We start from the raw sequence: 18,034 nt of genomic DNA, 5'->3' as shown, positions 1-18,034 counted from the left end.
AAGGTTAGTCCTCCATTTCCTTTCATCTCTTTGAGGAAATCTTCCATCTTCCTCACTGCTGTTGTAGAGGACATCCAGGTGGGCACTGCGCTTCAGATGTCAAATGTGGTTGCAGGGCTCCCATCCTTGGAGCTCCCACAGAAGTTGGCATCCCATCCCTCTGAAGTGGCTCCTTTTGTGGTGGTGAAGGGTCTTTGGGCTCTGCAAGAGGCTTTGGGAAGACAGAATCAACTTCTGGTGCCCTATTAGGAAACTGTTGACTCCCATTATTGGCTACTTCCAGGGGAAAAGAAAATTAACTACACTCAACCCTGAAGATGAAAGCAAAATGGGAGAGGGAAAAAAAACAAGAGAGAAGGCCTGGGAAGAGCAGAGGTTCAGTGCCTGGGAAGAGCAGAGGTTCAGTGAAGTAGCTGGCAGGGTGGATTTTGAATCCCAGAAGGACACACGGTGCATCCTGTGATGTTCTTGTGTTGGGGAGTTTTAAGGCATTTCCCTTTTCAGCACAGCCAGGAGAAATCCAGGCCAATTTCCCTAGATGTGTTGAATCTCCTGAGTCCCAGAATTGTCCTTAAAACTCATCCTCTAAAAGTTTTTCCCAGAGGGTCAAGTTTAGGGGGTGGGTAGGCCAGGAGCCTTCAGTTTGCAAGCAGTAGCATTTCCTTGGGGAGGCATTTCTGCACTGAGTCATGCACCCTCTGACACTTGAGAGCCCGACTGCACTCAGCTTTCTTCTTCCTCAAGGTTCAGCCCTCTCAAGCCTCGTCTTTATGTTCCTTGCTTTCCTCTTAGGCTTCAGCTTTTTCTTCTCTCTGAATGCTAAGAACCACAAATTAACCAGCTGTAGGGCACGGGCTATGGGTAACTGGTCTATATACACTGTTATACAATTAGCACAGTCCCAGGTCTAGCTTCGGTTGGGGCCAAGTAAGTCCCAGGCCCAGTCTGGGGGATAGCAGGTACTAAGGACCATCCCCAGTCCCAGGTAGTCAGGAAGCAATCACTTTGTTTTGAAGGAAGTGGACATTTGAAGGAAGTGGAAAACTGTGGACATTGCCAGCTCTGACCCAGAAAACTACTACAAGCACCATTCAGTTTCCCAGCAGAGATGTCATCTCCCTGTTCTGTATGAGTATTGCATCTCCAAAACATGATGCATGAAAATGCTGGAGCAAGCAAATCACAGTTATCATCACCACCTCCCTAACCCAAAGAATCAGTTGTGGTTTTGTCTGAACTCTGAGATTATCCACACTTCTGTGCCTCTCCCTTCCCAGTCCTGGTGTTGATCAGAATAGCTGCTCCTGGGGTCATTTGTGTGTGCATCCCAGAGAACACGGGACATTCTCCAGCACAAGAAGGTGCACTTACCTAAAGGCTGCCTGCTGCATTCAAGTCCTATATCCTCTGTTTCACCACAGCTGCTGATCAGGTGAGCTGAAGTAAGAGTTTGTGTCCCGGTTGCAGAACATGTGCTGGAGCATTCAGAGTCTGCACCACAGCCAGGAAATCACCACATATTTTGGTGTCTTACTCAGAACTATCATTTCCATCATCACTTTTTGAATTTCAAAGTAGCAAGCAGTTCCTGGGATGAGTAGGAGCAATTTCCCTGTGTGCTATGTCTGTGGCCAAATCTTCTGGTTCAGATTTAGAGAGGGATGCATCATTCCTCAGAATACAGGAGCTTTCCACATACGATGTCCCCCCACCTCCACCTCCTCTGTGTGGCCTGAATTCTTTCCAGAAAAGATCATCCTTAAGGAAGTTCTCAGTTTGCTCTGTAAATGCCTACAGCTTGGCTGAATTAATTCAGGCCAATGCAGCTGAAACTGTAGAAAAACCATAGCCATTAAAAGCTCTGCTTTGCAGAAACTACCTTTGGACTGAAGACAGGATCTCAAAGTGGAAATGTCATGGTATGGCTATAGGAATCAGTCACAACTGCTTGCAAAGCAGCTGATTCCTGCAAGGAGCTGACATCATCTAAGAAGAGCAGACATCAAGCCTGTTGCTGGCACATAGGTGTATCTTAGTATAGCTGCAGAAGATGATGAATCGTTGCTGGAAGGCACAAGAACCAGGCAAGGATGGAGCCCTTTAAAGCACTGTCACGTGGTGGGTGGGGGTGTGGAGGTTACGGTACTAATCAAGCCTCTAATGCTCTTAGTGCTAATACATTAATGACTTAGAATATAAGGCAGTTCCCTCTTATGCAGATTTTGGGTACAAGGGGATTAGTAGGAAAGGTGTATCGTCTCTTGCCCTTGTGTTCTGCATCACACCCACCGCTCTCTGCATTGCAGGGTTTGTTGCAATAGGCAGCACCTTGGAGGGTGAAAAAACCAGTCCTGGGAACCCTTGCCATGACCCAGGTGTAACTGCCGCGAGACCAAAGACCTTCACTTCAGTCCAGCAAAGATCAGCTGCCTCCAACAGCTACCTGAGATCCTAATCTCAGAACCCACCACATAGAGAGCATGGTGAGGGCAGGGGTGTTGGGCTGAGGCAGCGATATCACCCCGTGCATCTGCTGGTAGGCTCTGCCTGGTTGTGTCACAGTGCTGAGAGATGAACCTCTGAAGATATGTCAGAGGCTGCGCTCCAGCCAAGATAAGTGCATCAAAGCCTGGGAAAGCTCCAGCTCCCCTTTTGGTTCACTCAGAAGAGCCACTGTTGATGGAAGGTCCTGCTCAGACCTCCCACTGTGGTCACAGCTCCACTGGGAGCCCCGGGGTTGGTCTTAGAGAGGGGCTCAGGCATAAGGTGAGGTCTGGGGAGATGCTCGAGCATCCCACAGCCATCTCTTATCTCTGTAACAGACAAAAGCAAGGTAATCTCACTGTCCTGCCAGTCAAATGTCTCCAAGGTGATCATCATTTTGAGACCTGTGGTTTTGGCCTCTCCGCTATCCACCTTGATGGGGCTAGTCTTTTTGGTGTTGTTGGGCAGCAGAAGACAGCACAGCTATTGCCTGTGGCTTGGCTCAGAAAAGTCAGCTTGCTGAGTTCAGAAAGGTGTTTCCCACCTTTGGGGTAGCAAAACCTTTATAATAAACTTCTCCAATGTGCTTTACCTGTGCCCTTTTAACAATGTAATTATTTCTGTCCCTGTCCTGAATTAATAATAGGACAATCCCTTCATGGATTTATTAGTTAAAGGCTAAATTCCTCCGTCACCCCAAGCAGTGCAAATCCAGAGCCATTTTATGGAAGTGAGCAGAGGGCAACCGAGTAACTTCATTTTCACTTGTGCTGTCCCCAGTAGTTTAATGCATTTATACAGCTACATCTCAGAACAGATCTGTGTTTCCTGGTTTGGTTTTCAGGTGATTCTATTTTTATAAAACATAGGAGTGAACCAAAAGCTTTTTGAAGTAACCCTGCAATGCTGAAGTCGAGTGTGGTTTTGATTAAGAAGGAGGGGAGATTTGGAAAAGAAATAAATCCAGTCTCAGTGGGAAAGAGGGATCTGCTGTAGTTAGGGCAAAGGTGTACCTGCAGCTATATTTCCTAAGTTTCTAGACTCTACAGAGGTCCTCACGTAGTCTTGATAATACCTAGACTTCATAGTCTTCCTAGATGTTGGTCATCCATAGCTGGGATCATATGAGCAAACCAGTCCTTAAGTACAGTTTGCATAAAATTATATAATACTGACATATCACCATGCACATGGGGACTGCAGTGAGCGTTGTTAGGTGGGGGAATTATTTTGGTAAAGAGCGGTAACAGATAACTGAGACAAACAGGGCGGTCTACGCTCAGCCTCTTCTGCTGTGCAGGCTGAGCAACACAATTACCTCTTGATGAATACCTCTGGGAGGCCAGGACTGAGATCCTTTCACTATGTGTAAATAGAAGCTAAATCGAGAAAATTAAGCCCTATTCAGCAGAGGACAACCTAGGAGGAAGTTAAGCACCTGCTGGAAACAAGGTGCTGCCTTATATTCCTTTGTTAAGTGATTTGCCCAAAGTAACCCCAATCATCCTGTACTCAACTTCTCTGAGGGAGACCGAACACTCTCGGCAATTTCAGTTGTTAAGCATAAGACCTTTAAATCATGAATTAGAAATAGGCGCTAATACCCAAACATAAGGAGAGTTTTACGGGCATCAGAGAGCTTAGATTCTCCCTGTCTCTCAGTCAGCAGATTTATCCTGTCTGTCCTACGTTGTGGAGCAAGAGCGTTTATTAATGGAAGAGGGGGATTAGAAAAGGAGACCCCCGAGTTTGCTGCATGATCTGCTGCTGTGTCACGTTCAACATACTATTGCATCTGCCTTTCTCTCACACTCAATGCAGATGAGCACCGTGGCTTTTTCTTGGGCTCAAGACCTTATAGGACGCTTTATTTTAAGAAGAAACAGGGTCAGGACAGTCACTGTGGTGTGGAGCTGGGATCTACAGAGTGATTCTTAATTTATTAAAAAGGATTGAATCTGGGTTAATAGCTATCCACCCTAGGTGTTTTCTCTCCCCTGTAGATTTCACTAGGGTTCAGCCCTGAACTTGAGAAACGCTCCTAGCAGGAGTTTTCTCAAACCTAACACGTTCTCCAAAATGCCTTTTCCTCCTTGCAATTTCCCTTAACACTTAATAAAAAAATCCTCAGCCACCTCTGCAGGTGAGTCCATTTTCATTAGTGTCTTGAAGTCACATTGAGATTAACAGGTAATATAGAATCACAGAATGGTTTGGTTGGAAGGGACCTTAAAGACCACCCAGTCCCACCTCCCACCACAGGCAGGGACCCCTCCCCCCAGCCCAGGCTGCCCCCAGCCCCGTCCAGCCTGGCCTTGAGCACTGCCAGGGATGGGGCACCCACAGCTGCTCTGGGCAGCCTGGGCCACCGCCTCGCCGCCCTCACAGGGAATGCCTCCAGCGTGGCACCTCTCCTCGTCTCCTCTGTCACTTGGAGAAGGAAGTTATCATCAGGGCATTCCAGGAACCTCCTGGATTGCTTATGACCTGCTGTGTTGTCCCTCCAACAGATCTGGGATGGCTGAAGTCCTCCATGAGGGCCAGGGCTTGTGAACGTGGGGCTGCTCCTATCTGTGTATAGAGGGCCTCGTCCGCCCGGTCATCCTGGTGGGGCAGCCTGTAGCAGACCCCCACTACAATGCCACCTGTCCCTGCCCTCCCTTTGATCCTGACCCATAAGCTCTCGGTGGCTCCTCACCCATCCCCGGGTAGAGCTCCGTGCGCTCTGGGGGGTCACTGGCATAGAGGGTGACACCGCCCTTGTGTCCCCTGCCTGTCCTTCCTGTATCCTTCCATCCCAACACTCCAGTCACAGGAGCCACCCCACCGTGTCTCTGTGATGCCGATAAGATCGTGGCCCTGCAGGTGTGCACATCTCTAACTCCTCTTGTTTATTGCCCACACTACGTGTGTTTGCACAGAGGCGTTTAAGGCTGGCCCTGATGAAGCTGGCTTACTGCCTGGAGCGGCTGCGATCCCCTTGTGCTGACCTTCAGGTGCTCTCCTGCTGTCCTGCCATCCCCTTCCAGGCTCTGGGCATCTCTTGCTGGCACTGGCATCAAACTGGTAGGAGTGGGATGGACTGAGGTTCTCCTCATCAGTCATGAAGGTTGCCAAAATGCAGTTAATGGTATTAAACAATCATTACGACAATCTCAGAGAAGAAAAGTGCTGGGAATCCCACTCTGAGCAACTCAGTGTGTAATCTTCTTTTGGAAAAAAACCCCAGTCAACAACTGCAGCGTAAGGTCAAGCTGATCATGTGCAGCTTTAACTTATGAAGCCATTGCACAGGATAAAGCTGGAGAGATTCCCCTCATTTCGACGACAAACAGCCATCAATCCCTTGAGAGATTTAACATGACACCTGCCTGAAGTTCCAGGCTGCAACGTGTGGAGTCCTCACACATGTCTGCAGTGAGCCCTGCTTTCAGCTCTGCTTTGAAGATCACTGCAGATGTGATTTAAGTTTCAGATGGGAGAGAGCAGGGAAGGAGGTGGGAGTACAACACACCAGAGGAAAATGTTTTTACATCACTCTTCTTGTGGCCTTGTGTTTTGGAGTATTATTTTGGGTGAATCATGCAGAATTAGATTCTGCTGTAGTTCCATCATTGAATAATACATTGCAAACAGCCCCCGGTCTGTCGTCAGCAGGGCAATGGTCACTTGCAAAGGTAATTCAGAGCTGGCTCAGGTCTCTCCCTGTCTCCATGTAGAAGGACCAAAAGCACCTGAAGGTACTTAGTAATTGCTGGGACTACTTATTTACAGCTACAGCTTATGCGGGGTAAAGATGGGATTCATTGTATAAGCTCAGACATTGAATTCTTTATGCCTATGATGTGTGTGTTTCGCATATGATGTTGCTCCTAGATGAGACATGACGAACAGAGCCTAGAAAATGGTTCAGCTCATTCTAAAGGAGAGGGCCCAGAGATGTCCCCCCCCAGGTGAAATTCAAAAATTTGCAGGTTTATTCCCTAATTTTTTCTTCCTCAAAAGAAGAAAAAAAAATACAGCAACTTCTGAGGGGGACAGTACCATTTGTTATTTTGGCACAAATCTAATTTATTTGACAGTCAACCACAGCATGTCTTTAGGCTCAATGGTAACTGAGCATTGAACCACTCTGAGATTTGTTGGCTCTCGCACAGCTGGGCTGACACTGGTCTGCATCTAAGGTGAGGTGAGAAGACATCTGACTGTTAAAAGAGTACTTCAGGCTTGGGAGAAAAAGAAGGGCATCCTTCTAGTTTTTATTGGTAAAATGTAACAGAAGCCATATTTCCAATGAGGATTCCTGATCACCACCAAAGGAACAGTAGCAATAATTGGACGATATTTAGTACTGCGGTTAGCTAGTTCTTTTCACTTTAGGATGCAGGAAGGTTTTATGCTTAAGCACTTGCTTATCCTCATGTGAACCGTATGACTGGGCAGGCTGAGAGTGGGCACCCGTCTTCTTCAACTCTAGATGTCTATGAGGTAGAGGTTAGTATCTGAGCTAACATCTCAGACTTCATTTATTCCCTGGAGAGACTGAGGCACTCCTGAGGGTGAATCAGCTGACCTGTTTTTGACATCAGCTGTAAAATGGGAGGAATTGTGCCCTGAGGAGCATGCTGAGCAGGGAGTGTAGGATGCTCACCAGGTCCATAGTGTAGATACCTGTGTGTGGTCAGGTAGTTTCCATGCATGCTGTCTCCCAGTACAAGGTTGGGGTGACACTCAGCCATGCACCATTATTGCTGCATGTTCTTGGTACAACCTAAAGGAAGCCCAGATAAGGAAGCAGGAATGCAGTCTCAGCATAAGCTGGAAAGTTTTTGGGTGAATAATCGTTAACAGGGACTGCAGAGGACATCAGCTTTGCAGGCTGGGCAGTGTTTTCATGTAAGAAAATAAGAGAGTCTTTTGGCAAGAAGGCATGGTCTGAGGTGAAGGTATCGAGCTAGGCATTAGGACATTTGGGGTCTGCACTTGGCCTCACTGTGTTGTTTTGTTTTGTTTCTAGCCTCACCAGGATATGAAGATGCCTCTTTTCCCACTGGTGAATGATGTTTCCCCTTGTCTCTTTGGGGTTGTGATTTTTGTCGTTCCTTATCACAGAATGGTTTGGGTTGGAAGGGATCTTAAAGATCATTTGTAGGTGCCCTTTAAGATCCTCTAATGGAATATAGGAAACTTTGTCCTGGGTTCTGAGTTTTGGTTTGGGGGGGGGGCGGGGTTTGCCATTCATGAGGTCTTTTTCAGGCTGGGAGGGACCTTTGCAATTGTTTAGTCTGATTTATTTACTGCATATCACAGGCTGGAGACTTAAAACATGGGCTTTGTGATCAGAAAAGGCAAGAAAGCCTTTGCCACCAGGAGCCAGCTTTTACCCTGCGTTCAAGCTTGTGAGTTGAATACCAAGGGAGAGGAGGCACTGGGTTAGGCTTGTCAAGCAGCAGACACCATGGTATACATGGTGATGCAAATTTCTCAGTCATCAGGTTTGTATGAGGACCAAGAGGAAAAAAAAGCATTTAAACCTCATTAGTTAATTATCATCACTGCAGATGGTGCTCAGCTGTAAGCTCCTTTCTGCTTGTCTTAATCCCATTCCAAGTGGCTACCCCATGCAGAAGAGCCTGTTTGTTTTTTTTATCGGGAGGAGTGGTTGCGCATGGGAGCCTGTGGTGTTGGGGAAAGCTGCAAGAAGGGCAGAGATGTGAAGCTTTAGGAAAGGAGGTGGGGGCCCATCCCCTTGTGCAGGCAGCAAGCGAGCAGAAGTGTTCCATCTTTCATTTGCAGGGCTGAGAAGCATAAACCTGGGAGATTTCTCTGCCTGGCTTTTGATCTCTGCTGTGAGGGCTCAAGGGAGGCCTGACCTGGCATGGATTATTGACATGAGCAAAGCTATGTACCTGGATTACCTTCTTTGTGGTGAGTTGAATTTGTCTCTCTCTATCCCTCTATACACTTCTGAATCAAAACAGGGAGAAGGAGCAACAAGGGAGTGATGGAGAGCAGGTAGCAGCAGCGGGTCTGGTGTTGGTATCAATTGCATTTCTTCAGTAGCTCTGTTGTCCTTTTTTTTGCATCTTTCTTAGTATGAAAGTGAGATGTGGTGTTCACGTGGGAGAAATAGGTCTCTGTGATAAATAAGAGTTATACCTGTGGGGGAAAGCTGCTGATGTGACCGAGCCATAGCTGGTGGCTGTTGAGCAATGCAGATGTTACCCCTGAAAGATTTCGGAAGGCTGTTTTTGTGTTTTCCTGGGAGGTTTTGCAGTGGGCTCTGGGTCCGTCCCTACTGAGGCATTTCCCCAGCAAACAGGTCTCCTTTCTATATCAGGGAAAATTCAGTTTCCCTGATACAATTTACTGCGCAGCCACCTCAAGTCTCCGCTGCTATTCAGGGACAGCGGGAGGCTGAGTGGATCAAGCCCGTAAGATGATATGGGCCCCTGTGCACAGAGGGGACTCCTGGCCAGTTTAAGCAGCACTGCCCAGGCAGGGAGCCAGGCTGGTCGCAGGCTTGCTCCAACACCGGCCCATGATGGGAGAGACTGTGACTTTCACCACAAACCCAATTAGAGTCTAAATCAGAATTTCTGCTCATTTTCCCTGTAAGATCTGAATGCCCACAAGACTCTTTTTCTTGTGTCCCCCTCCTCCCCCTTCTTTTTCTATTGTAGGCAACCCCTCAGTCTTCCTAAGTACAAGCTAAAAGGGAGGGCTTGTATTTTTTGGCTAATACAAGCCTCGGGTCATTAACCCTTGACAATTCTTCAGTGAATTACTATTAAGAAATTAATTCATTGCTTGGGCTGAAGATAGGTTTATACAGTTAATAACATAAGTGTTATTTAGATCATCAAATTTGACCCCTTGGATAGCATGGGGAACTGAATTTCATCCTGTAGCTCATGGCCTTTCGGTTGTGGTCTTTATACATCACATCAGGAAACTCATAATGTCAGGAACACATGTCTTGAGGGGCTGAATTAACACGGAAGGGAAGAAAAGTAATGATGTAAATTTACCAGGAGGTCATGGGTCAGCAGCCCATTGAGTCTTTGAAGAGAGGAGCCTGGCAATACCCGGTTGCCTCTTGCTCAAAACCCACCTGCTTTCATCTGTCTGTTATGGAAGAATATTGCCTGGTGGCCGTACTCCTAGTCTGGGAACTTCTGCCTCTCTGTGAGCCTTCTTGTAGGGTTGGGACCAAGATTTGTATTTGCTCTTGAACATCTGAAACTACAGTAGGTTCTTGGCCTGTCTATAAACGCTATGAATTATTGGTTGTGACGGTGATTGGTTGGTATTTGTCTTCTACATCTTTTACTCTGCAAAATAGCTCCTTACAGCAACTGAGGGCACAAGATAATGTTTCTATCTTGTGTTGGTTCTTTGTTCCCCCACCCAGCTTCGCTGGATCTCCCTTGGCTGTCCTTTGGTGCTTTAATAGTTTTTTTTCTCATCTCTTTAATTTATTTCCTTGTAATCATGGCTGTCTTCTTATTGTGCCTTGGAGAAACATGAATCATTGGCCAATAGGTGAGTCTTATTGCTATCAATTGTTGTTATTAATCTGTGCCTGTTCATGTAAAACAGGGACAAACTGCACATTCAAGTGTAAAATACTGCCTATACAGTTTAGGTGGTTAAAATATATTAAAAAATCAGTTTGAAATGATAAACCATGGATTTCTTAATCTTTTACAGTGCGATTTTTTTTCCCCTGAAGTCTACTCTCCCTTTTGAAAAGTAAACAACTTGCTTCCCCCCACCCAGTCTATTTTAAATAACCTGGGAGAAGGCGCTTCCACTATTTCATTTGAAGATTATTCCAATCTAAATTACCTCACTTGCTCTTTTCTCAGTTTTATCCCATCACATCTAATTATACCCTCTTGCTCTACATTAAGCGGTTCCTCTGCATGTGTGGAGAGAATTAGCACCTTAACATTTCAACCACCTAGAGAATGAAAAACGCAGGAGAAAATCAAGACCCAGGTGCAGCTAGTGCCAAAAACACTGTTTCAGAAAGGATTTGATTTAATTTATTTGTGTAGTGCCTACACTCATCAGCTTCCCACAAGCTTAACTTACCTCCTGGCTTGCAGCATGTAGTCATTCCTCACTGTTCATTTACAAGGGCTGAGAGCTCTTCACAGTGGAGATCCTACTTCTTCCTTGGCTCTCAGCTCCCTCCTGCCTGCCAGCTCTTTTATTTTCCCTCAGGCATTAGTCAGCCAAGCAATGTATATTTAGTATTTTCAATATTTTTTTTCCCTCCTTGCTTCATCTAACCAACCCCTCAATCATTTCGTTGTTTTTCTCCAAAACCTCTTAAAATTGTCAGCATCCTGCAGGCTTGTGACTGTCCAATGTTACCCTCAGTCCTTCTCCTCCAGCAAGGCATGCAAGTTAAGTTTGTTGCCTAACTTAGGTGTTTCCACTGATGCCGGTGCCTTGGATTGTGTGATAAGTCCCGCATGTCCTTAAAGGCTTAGTGCGAGAGGTGGGCTACCACGATGGCAATGTAAATCCTTCCGTGCTTGTTTCAGAGCAGCTCACCTAGAAACAATGCACTTTTGTCGGAAGCTGGCTTTCTCTCTTTCCCTTTGCTTTAATGAGGTAGTGTAAATCACTGTATGGGGACCAAGGAGACAAAGGCTGTGTCCCTAGAGCTGTCCCAGTGGCCAAATAAATGGTACCAGGCAAGTCACTTGATATGTCAGTGCCTCAGTTTCCCTTTTGGCCTTTGCCTCTTCTGTCTGATGCTCTGGGAACCCTGACTATCACTTAGGTTTGTGTCTACACATCTCTGAGGGGGAGAGAGAATCTAAGAACTGCAGGCTCCCCAAGCTGCCTGCTTTCTACCCACCCTCTGTGCTATGTGCTGGGCTTCTGCTGGGTCTCAGCATCCACAGCATTCTTGGAAGGAGCCAGGCTTGGAAGTCTGGTGATGGCATATGCAGGACCAACTGGATGTTGTTCAGCAAAAAGAGGGTGGCTTGTGGTACAGCACCCAGAGAGCAGAGGTGACTCCTTGAGCACGCAAGCCTGATCACAGGGTGGTGGTGGGCAAGTCTGCTCCTGACAGCAAGCCTGGGCCCGTGCTGGCTGGTGGTGTGGGTGTCCTAACACATGCATTTACCATCAGCCACCTCAACAGGAGCCTCAGAGCACTGCCGGAATCCAAAGGAGCAATAAATCTGTAGAAATGATATCTGCTTACTTAACCAACCCAATGCATGTCCCAAAACCACGTTGTGCCAGTTCTTCTCCTTAAACCAGCATGTGTTTTCAGATGTTTTAGCCTGGTGCAGTCAGCAAAGCTGTGAGAGTAAGAAATCACTTCTTTGCTGTTTTACGGAAATATACGTACAGATGCCAGTTAACCTCCAGATGCTCTGCTGGGTTGCACTGGAGTGACAGAAGAGCAGACCATGCCTCTCAGAGCCCAGAAAGCAATAAAGCTCTTGCAGGTAATAAAAATAACTTGCTGAGTTGTAAGTTTAAAATATTTCATTTAGAGTTACTAGGAAGTAACACATTTACAGTAACTTTTGGTACTGAAAGTGTATCTAAGAAGAAAGAGATACATCCTGAACGTAAGAGGTAACTGACAATTGATACAGTTGGTTCAATAAAATACAACAGTCTGGTGGAAATTTTTTTTTTGTCCTACTTGAGGGAACATTCACTGCTGCATCAGAGCTTATTTGGAGTTATTCCCTACAAACTGCTCAGGTTTGTTTTGCTCAGTAGCTTGGTTTCTTCATATTTGCATTCTTTGTGCATTAGCTGACCAGGCTTAGTCACCTGGTGTCATCCTTGTTTCCTGACTGTACAAGCCAATCTCATGTCACTGAGATCTGGCCATGAGGTCTTGTGGGGAGGTAGTTCTGACTTGCCCTCCATGAACACCTCAGCAAGCCCATAAGCATATTTGGCAGATGCTCTTGCCATTAAAGTTCAGGCAAAGTGAACACTGAAGTCAGAAAAACATGGCACTTGGCCAATTCATGGGAAAAAATCAGCACAAGTGATCCCAGGTATATTTTGCGGTACTGTTCCAGACCTGTTCCCTTTTTGCTGGGGATCTGTGTACCCATTTCAATATCCTATGACTTTAAGCTTCCTCAAAGGCATGCAAAGCCTCTTAATAAATAATCTTGCTATTTCTTATCATATCTCCCTTTGAGTGAGAGGCAGGACAAATGGGACAGCGTTCACATCTGAATCCAGATCAAGATCAGTTGTAGGCTGGGAAATGGTGGTGCTGAAGAGCTGAGTGATGACTGTGGTGTAATATACGCTTTGCATTAACTCCTACATGTTTTAGAAGATGGAAAGGGAGGCACACAGCAGCAAGGAGAACTACATTTCTCCCTACGCTTTCACGTGCCACCTATTACCACAGAATCTGAAAACTTTTTGCTCCATGGATTGCAAGGTGTGAGCTGAATTGGCCAACCCCAGAAAACGTTAGGAGAGGCAGGATCAAGAAAGGAGAAGGTCAATGTCTTCAGAGCCACTGAGAGTGGTAAGGGCAAATGTGAAAACATGGGAAAACTGAAGGAAACCACCCAATTGCAGCAGTGAAGAGTTTTATGGGCAGGATGTTGAATAGATCTTGCACAATATTGTGAAAGCTAGTGAAGTTTATACAGGTCGAGATAAGCTAACTCAGCAAAAGGCAGATGTTTTAGCAGGAAAGGATGGAATGAGATTTTGGAGAGATTACAGTCAATTATCTGTAGAATTTGGCAACAATCCAGATAAGAGTGTTTGGTGTGAAGGAGATGTAGGTGTTGAACATGACATGGAGATTGTGAGTTTGAGTGTCATGAGTGCAGGTTATTCTCAGCAAGGAGGGCTGGGGAAGGAACGTGTTTGTGGTGAAAGATAAGGAGGTATTCTTTTAACCGCGATAAAAATGTTGGCAGACCTACATCTGGGAAAGAGCTCAGAGGAAAGAGAGGAGAGACCCAGCAGTGGAGAGTTACACCTGCTACCATGAATGTGGAGCATGATGTCACCAGCTGACATCACAGGAAGCATGATGTCAAGAGGAGAAGGAATGACAATAAGGAAGAAGTACCAGGGCATTCAGAGAAGATGTGGAGGGAAGGCAGCAGAAGATGGCCAGTCTCTCACACAGCAGACCGAGGCTAACAAACATGGTGTCCATTGCTGTGGAGGAGAGATGGATCTCAGCTGCAGCTCAAGTAGAAGAGGGACAGGAGGTGGCTTGTTTAGCTGTTTGTTTGGTTTATTTTTTAATGTGAAGTTCAAATGTAGAGTCTTTTAAAGGACCCAACCTTTGTTCATGAAGTTTTGAATGTTTCAATATTAAATGTCTATTTTACTACTTTTTTTTTTTTAACAAACATTCTTTCAGCTGTTTTGAAAGAGTAAAAGGAAAGCTAAGGTGAAGCAGACTTATTAATTAAATTTAGCAAGTCTTTTTTTTTCCTTATCGTCTCTCAGAAATATCAAAGGAATGATATTTGAAGGGTCAGCCTAGGAGGGACTGTGGTGGGGGTTTTGGCATTTTTTCCCTCCCCTCCTCAGTATTTCAGATACTAATTCCTGGTAATTCTTTTCCACCCAATTTTTGTTTTTATTATTATTATTTTTGAAAATGTTCTTTTAAGGGTCAGACAAAGAGACCATTCCACCTCACCCTCCTTTTTTATCAATTCAGGTTTTCAGTTCTGGTAATTTGGAGCCAGGACCCAAAGAATGATACACATCTGATGAAACAACCTTATTGTCACTGTTTCTTTTCCAGACAGTGGAGAGCAACAGCAGCTTTAAGACAGAATTCATCTGAGACATCCAGTTCAGGATGAGATGATTACGGCCTAAAAGACAGCATATCTTTCTGGTGACTCTGTAGGCAGGCTGGAGTGACTGTCTCAAGTAAAGACATTAGACAACCATATCTAGCCTGAGTTATCCTGCCTGGCTCAGATATATTCGTCCCACGGTGCCCAGGCACTGGCTGATCCTTGCTCCCGCTCCCTGGTTGCACATGATCTCTCCAGCCCTGTTTGGGGTTGAGCAGTTGTGGAGCCACCTGACCATACTACCCCATTGCAACACTTTGTTCTTCCAGAATGGCCGCAACACGTCTGGGAAGGAGCGTGCCTGTGGGAAATACCCACCATTGTCACACAGCTGGTGGCAGAGAGAAAGCATTGTCCCTTCTGCTCCTGCACACTGCCCAAAAGGAGCAGATGTTCAGCAAGTGCTAATCCCAAGGGATCGTGTGAGTTCCAGTGAGTCCTGCTGGCTCATCTGATCTGAGAATCTGGCACTGAGATTCAATATGCGGAGAAAAGAAAGAACAGTTCATTGTGTTAAAAGTGTAGGCAAGCAAAAATCGCAGAGATCACCAAATTTAGACTTTGGCCAGGGTACCAGTATTAGCAATGCTACCCTTAATGAGAGGTCAAAGTTCTGCTGACATGAATTAAAATCAAGAATAAGTAAAATTGGAAGGATGTAAATCTTTGGGGTAGAGCAGAAGTAGCGGAAAAAGCAGGACCATTAACAAATGAAAAAGGATGCTAATGATTCAAAACTGGCTGAGTTATTGAACACCTTTTAAAAAAAAAATTCTCCTAAAGAAGAAAACTATTAGAGAGTTGTTTGGACAGGATTTAAAGTGAGGAAGGAAGTCACTATAAACAGAAAGTAATTGATAAAGAACAAGTAGAATAATCCTTGAAAAAATCAGAAAGAACACAGATCAGCTTTGCTGATCATGTTGGCATGTTGGACATTAGGGAATGAATTGGGAAATGAACTGTATCACTTCCCAAAGGCAGCTGATGCTAACTGGGTTGAATAAAGGAGAAAGGGCTGGGACAATACCCCTGATTATTTTTTTCCCCTGTCTACTCAAATCCAAAAGAAGAGAGTGACTCCAGGTGAGACATTGTGTCTTCTAATATAATGTAACAAATGTTAAGGTAGAAATAAGTACACAACTGTGTGGCACAAGAGTTGTAGACAAAAGGCCAAATAAATACATGATGCCAGAGAAACTTGACTGCTTCCACTGTCCATCATAGTATCATAATCAGACTTACAGAATGGTTTGGGTTGGAAGGGGACTTAAAGACCATCTAGTTCTAACCCCCTGCCACAGGCAGGGACCCCTTCCACCAGCCCAGGCTGCTCCCAGCCCCGTCCAGCCTGGCCTTGAGCCCTGCCAGGGATTCCAAATACCATACAATGCTGAATTTGGCTTGGAAAATTGTTTCAAAGGGGTTTAGAAGTCATTCATCCAACATCATTGTTGGATGAAAAAAAGCTGTCCACAGAGTACAATAATTACCTTTATAACAATATTATTTATGTCAATATGAACATTTATATTATTATAATTTTAATATTATAATAATAAACATGTTAAAAAAGTGAGAAAACATGTACATGTTGAAGTGTGGAGGGATTTGATTTGATTTAACATCTTTTGAAATAAATTTTTAGGAGTGTAGAAAATAAAAATTGATAATAATTTGGAAGGAACTTAAGGGCATCAGAAAGGAAAGAGAAATGGTATAAAGGGGCCTAGAAATGTTAGAAATGGTTCAGAAAAATGAGAACCACCATAGTGGGGGAAAAGCAAATGTCACATATCAAAGCTTTCATAATCTCAAGTGAAAGGTTTGTTAAAAATGTAAAATTAGGATATGACAGTGGTGTAGAGGAAATTAACTTGTGCCTTAAGGTGGGTGAAAGCACTAGGGTGCAAGTGGTTGTTCTGTTGCACCTGTGGGTAGCCCCACACCGAACTCTGGGGATGGATGTGCAATAAGGTGCCTGTACCTCTGCAGAGTTGGGCACTGTCCTGAGGAAGAAGGGTTGGAGTGGGTTTGCATGGAAACTGGGAAAAAAAGCTTCCAGCACCTGCAGTTGCTGGAATCTATACTGAGTTTCTTCTGCTGACATATTGCCTTTAGCTGCCAGGTCCAGATTCAGTTGCAGATTGAAACCTCTTCAAACCCGTGGTGACTTTCTTGGTTCACGCCTCAGTAGTTGGCTCCTAAGTGTCACTCCTGAGGCATGCATTGCCTCAGGTCCTGGGGTTCGTGCATATTCCTTGTTCTTCAGCTGCTCACTCTAGTCACCTGGTTTCCTTTCCTGGGTACTCATGTAATCAGCTTTGCTCAGCTTCTTTCTTCATTCTGCTTTACAGATAGGAAGATGAGGAAGCAAAATGGATTGTAAAGGGGAGTGGGTGTGTGTCTGTTAACCAGCCTAGGAAATCTCAAACGGTTGTCTGTAAAAACTTCCATGCCTGAGCTTTTGTATCCTCCTTGGAGATGGAAAAAGCCCTGGAAGGAGCCACCTTGTGTTGCTGTGATCGCATAATCAAGGGACATGCATACCAGACAGTCTTCATGAGAAGGCAAAAGAACTGCTAACAACCTGCTCAAACCATGCTTAACCCTTGTGATACATGCATGTTCTTGTGAACTTGTTCCTTTCATGTAATTGATTGTGTCAATTCTAGGTTTGAATTTGGCAAGCTGCTCCAGTCTTGTCACGCTGTCTCCTCTGTCTGATGTGTTAAATAGCACATCTTTTTATCAGTTTCCTGGCACAAACATGCAGATCATCTTAGACATGAAATTCAAGCTCACCTCAAAAAGAAACTCAAAGTTATTTTCCCCAATATTGCCAGAAATGTGAGTAAAGAGCAGTGCAGGTTACCTAAAGCCCTGGGTCTTCAAAACAGCCTGGATGTGGCACTCGAAACACCCCCTGCAATGACAAAAGCATCGTCCCCAGCTTCTAGGGATATTTCTGAACTGTTGCTGGAGCTGAACTGTGTGCAGCTTGAAACACCCAGATGCGACTGTTGCTGTCGGAGCCTGTTGCAGACACCCATGTAATAGGGGCTGTGTCACAGAGTGGTCACTTTAATAGACCACAGCTGGGTGTTGAACATTATGTGGCAGAACTGGCCTCTGCCTCTGGTTTACTTAAGCCCTTGGTTTTGTTTTGGGAAAGACAAGTCCCACATTTCCTCAGCAAAAGAAAACCAGTCCTCTGAGTTAGGACTTCTCTGCCCCCTTCAGTGGAAGAATGCTTCAGTTTCACAGTGGACTGTGATTATCAGCATCCCAGGGGAGCTGTCATGGTAGGATTGTATTGAGGCACTCTGAGAACTGATTGGTGGGAGGCAACAGGATATGTGGGGGAAGGAATAACGAACAGGCACCACCGTGTCCCTGTCTCTTTCTCACCTAGAGAACCTAACGGTTACTCCATGTGCCGTCCATCATCTTGTTTTATTATATATATATATGTATTATGTTATATATATATATATATATATATCTCATATACAACTATCCTTATGTTTCCTCCTGAGCAGAAAGCAAACCTCATAACTCAGGAGTTTGAACAAAGTCTTAGTATAGAGCTGAGGACCCAGCCTCAGTAAGGTCTGTCCACTCTGAAGTCCCAATCCTCTAACCAGATTTTTATGGTTCAGTCTCTGTTCTCTGAACTGCTACTGATACCATGA

General features: G+C 45.2%; 1 protein-coding gene across 6 annotated transcripts in view; it reads left to right on the top strand.

Annotated features, from left to right (window-relative positions):
* Window positions 1-8,138: 8,138 nt before the first annotated feature.
* Window positions 8,139-18,034, top strand: part of RP1L1 (RP1 like 1) — a 45,356-nt gene continuing 35,460 nt past the window's right edge. For all 6 annotated transcript variants that reach the window (XM_055811299.1, XM_055811296.1, XM_055811298.1 and 3 more), the window contains exon 1: window positions 8,139-8,412. The gene's annotated coding sequence lies outside the window, so the exon portion shown is untranslated. The remainder of the gene's footprint in view (window positions 8,413-18,034) is intronic.

The sequence above is a fragment of the Falco peregrinus genome, chromosome 7, assembly GCF_023634155.1.
Source record: "Falco peregrinus isolate bFalPer1 chromosome 7, bFalPer1.pri, whole genome shotgun sequence".
NCBI lineage: Eukaryota > Metazoa > Chordata > Aves > Falconiformes > Falconidae > Falco > Falco peregrinus.
This window is presented reverse-complemented; position numbering and strand designations above follow the sequence as displayed.